Source organism: Dipteris shenzhenensis, chromosome 28 (assembly GCF_047967505.1).
Source record: "Dipteris shenzhenensis isolate YYH24624 ecotype China chromosome 28, Dip_SZ_1.0, whole genome shotgun sequence".
NCBI lineage: Eukaryota > Viridiplantae > Streptophyta > Polypodiopsida > Gleicheniales > Dipteridaceae > Dipteris > Dipteris shenzhenensis.
In genome coordinates, this window is record NC_141623.1 from 12804212 (window position 1) to 12807967 (window position 3756).

The 3756-nt window shown below is 36.2% G+C and overlaps 1 pseudogene; it reads right to left on the reverse strand.

Annotated features, from left to right (window-relative positions):
• Nucleotides 1-1776: 1776 nt before the first annotated feature.
• LOC147883188 (uncharacterized) lies at nt 1777-2903 on the reverse strand (annotated as a pseudogene).
• Nucleotides 2904-3756: the final 853 nt, after the last annotated feature.

Sequence of the window (3756 nt, forward strand, 5' to 3'; positions counted from 1 at the left end):
GTGGGGGTTAAAGGTCACTGTGCCTTAACCCCAGTTATGTACAATACTCAAACACATATATAAATGAATGAAAAAGAAGATTAGGGTGGTTCTGCACCCACCAAAACTTGTGTGGCTCTCTGTCTCTCTCTCTCTCCTTCTTCCATTCTTGCTTCCGTTGAGAGCACTCTCAGCACATTGTACTATTGGAAGTTTGTAACGCATAACAACGTTTAATGAAATTCATCTATATACGAGACTCTAGTTTGTAATCCATAGCGAGAAAGAGAGTGCGAGAGAGAGAGAGTTGACTCATGAATATAAATGTATCTATTACAAACTTTTAATGACAAATTGTTACAATACCAAAGAGTGCTTCAATTCAGTTCCACATACTCATTGAGAGATCGATCTATAAGTGAATTTGCAATGCATAAAATAAGTATCGCATTTTTTAAAATAACAAATTATCTATTTTGTAGAAAGTTGTTCACACTCACATATGCAACTAGCACTGGTCTAAAGAGACTATCTTTTGCAATCGATTTTTGCAAAAAAATTCATCTAAGTTGGGTGCAATTGAACCGCTGCACTTGGATGTAAGACATAAAATCCTTTGCCCTCTCAATACTTTTTTAAAATTAACTAGAATAATTTTATGCTTACAAAAAGCGACTGGATGGTTCACAGACACCACAATAGTACGATGCCCACTCTTGTGAATGGAGGTTCCTTATGAACACCAAGTACATTTTTTAGGCTTATTTGTCAGGAGATACAGTGGGTCCCTGTGGTACCATTATTGATGAACTTAAAATTTATACATAACATAAATGTTAACACAGAACGTGAAACTAAAGTTTTTGTTTATGTATCTGCAGATGACAGAAGAAAGCTATGATGATCAATTTGTGTTAAACTTCAGAGCTAGGATGATCGTAGATCTCCTTCAATATGCCTCCTCATTACCACAAGATAAAAGTAGGGAGGAGGAAAGCTCTAAGAAATTAGATGAGGGACAGAGCTCAAAATTGATGGAGGACCTCACTCCAGAGCACGATGAGGAACCCTTGATAGGACTAAAGGGCCCTAAGGCCCAACCTCAGATGCCTCCACAATCCACTTAACTTGGACATGAGGCCCCTCATCCAACCCCTCAAACTATTGAGCCTGGATGTGAGGATCGTGAGCCCCTTCCCCATCCATTTATTGATGTTGGACCTGAGAATCCTTTACAAACTTCAGAGCCTCTATTTGAGTTGAGTCGCATTGTACTCTTGGAAGTTTGTAACGCATAACGTCGTTTAACAAAATTCAACTATATATGAGACTCTAGTTTGTAATCCAGAGAGAGAGAGAGAGAGAGAGAGAGAGAGAGAGTTGACTCATGAATATGGATGTATCTATTATAAAATTTTAATGACAAATTGTTACAATACCAAAGAAATTGATTCTCCATTGTTGTTTGTAAATGATAAAAAATATAGTTACAATGCTCATTATGGCTATAACTTTAGAGCCAAAACTATAGTAGAGCTTCTCTAATTCCAACAATATGAGCCTAGAAAGGTTCAACTACTAGAGTGAAGGCGAGATCATAACATGGAAGAGAAGGTGATGGATGAGGAAAAGGCACAACAGAAGCTCCTTGGTCAACCTTCTTCATAGGATCATCCACCATCGTCGGAACGGCACTGATTGTCTGAGAATCATGAGATTTTTTGACAATATAATGTATAATTTTTATCCATTTCCTCAAAATTGTATACTATGTAAATAATCATTTCGTACCTATAATCATGAATTTTGAATTATCTCAATAATTCCATTTAGGATATCTCTACACAAAATTCTCCTTTCCCTTTGTTGCAATACCTGTCGACATGTAGTGTTAATCAATAATTCGTTCAAGAATAAATAAAAAACATTGGGTCATATTCAACTCTTTGTTTACCTTCTTGTTATTCAGAATGAATGAGAATCTTTCTGCAACACTACCCTCTGTCTCCACTTGAATGTCTTGGTGTAATTAAGTGAGTGTGCAGCATTGTCTGAGTGATATAATTCCCAATAAATTGTCATTCTTGTTAATGGTGATATCCAGTGCTTCATTCTCAGGAACAAAAGAGTTCAAATCTTGATCCAGTGGAATCAATTGGTTCCCAATCATTCTACTGCATTTATAGTAAAATGTTAATATGAAATTTTGAGTGGCAATCATGTACTTAAGTTTAATGGAGTTGTGCACAACCTCACAATATACTTGGTTGGATGTTATCATGTCCCAACCATAATCTAAGAAGTCAGGAATTATTTCAGCACCATTTGCATTATAAGTGAGCATCATCTTGCAAATCTTGATAGAAGTTTAATTGAATAGATCTACAAAGACTTATTGGCATACAAATAGCTATTTTGTTGATTCTACTAGCAATCCTTGGCCGTAAGGATCGTTGTACTTCTGAAAACAACTTGGCTCTATATGACTCTATTACAGCACCCTGAGGAATTGGCCAATCAATGGTATTCCATGCTGGGAGAGCTAGTTTCTTCAACACACCATGTGTGTTGGCTTTATCCAATAGTTGGTAAAAATGATCATAGAAAATGACTCCTGATTGAGCTAACTATGCTACCGATCTACCTTGATATTGCGACTCTCCTATGGACCCATGTAACACATCCAAGAATCCTAAAATGCATTTGGTAGGTTGCCACTGCTCATAAGATGAAGGATATATATCTGAAAATAAAAATAAAGACATTGAGGTTCAGGAAGTTATCTGATTATGAAATATAAATTTTCAATGAAGTCACTTACAATTTGGCCTGTGTTGTGGAAGATAAGTCGCATAATTCTCTCACAACACAAGCTCTTTATGCAAGTACACATGTTGAACCAATATTTCCTTTATTGATTTCATCCCCTCCTTGGTTCTAAAACCTTTCACCCTACCCTTCCAAGATGCCAAAAAGAGATTACTTAAACATGGCTTCTTCCTTCTGTTTGGTTGCATGAGCACCCAAATTCCTTTTGATACAGTTAGTCTTTGCAGGATCCATCCACAATAACCTTATTGGCAACATCGATGGAAAATATAGAGGAAAGAGGGCGATGAGTGAGGGAGCTCACGTCTATAGCTTCATCCTCGACAGTTTGATCAACACGATGTTTGGCAGAAGAATGGTTCTGATTATCAATACATGCCATTGAGACTAGTATCCAAACTTTTACTCGAACACATGAAAACTCAATGGACATATCAAAGAGCACACATTATACTCTAGTCTTGCATAAGCACGATCTTCTTATTCAAAACTTTAAGAATAGTATCAAAGAGAGGATTGATAAAGCATTAATGGCATCGTTCTCATACCTTGCGCTTCGATATTATGATCAACAAAGCTTCTTGAAAAACTAAGACCAATCATTGTGTTGTCGTCCCCATGAAAAACTTTCAAAAGTTATATTCCATTCTGTTGCATCTTCATAAATACACTCTTGTTCGCCAAAAACTAAAAGAATATTATCCAACTTAACACTTTCACATCTTAAATCTAAAAAGAGAGATTGAAAAAAAAAAGATCTCATTGTTGTATCTTTCTCCTTGATATTTTGATAAAGAAAGCTTCTCAAAGAGAGAGGTCTTGTCAATGGTTTGCCGTACCCACGAAAAACTTGAAAAAGTCATATTCTAGTCTGCAGCATTTTGATAAACACACAGTTTGGCACAACATAGATTAGATCCAAAGATACCATCTGATTGAGAAAATTTT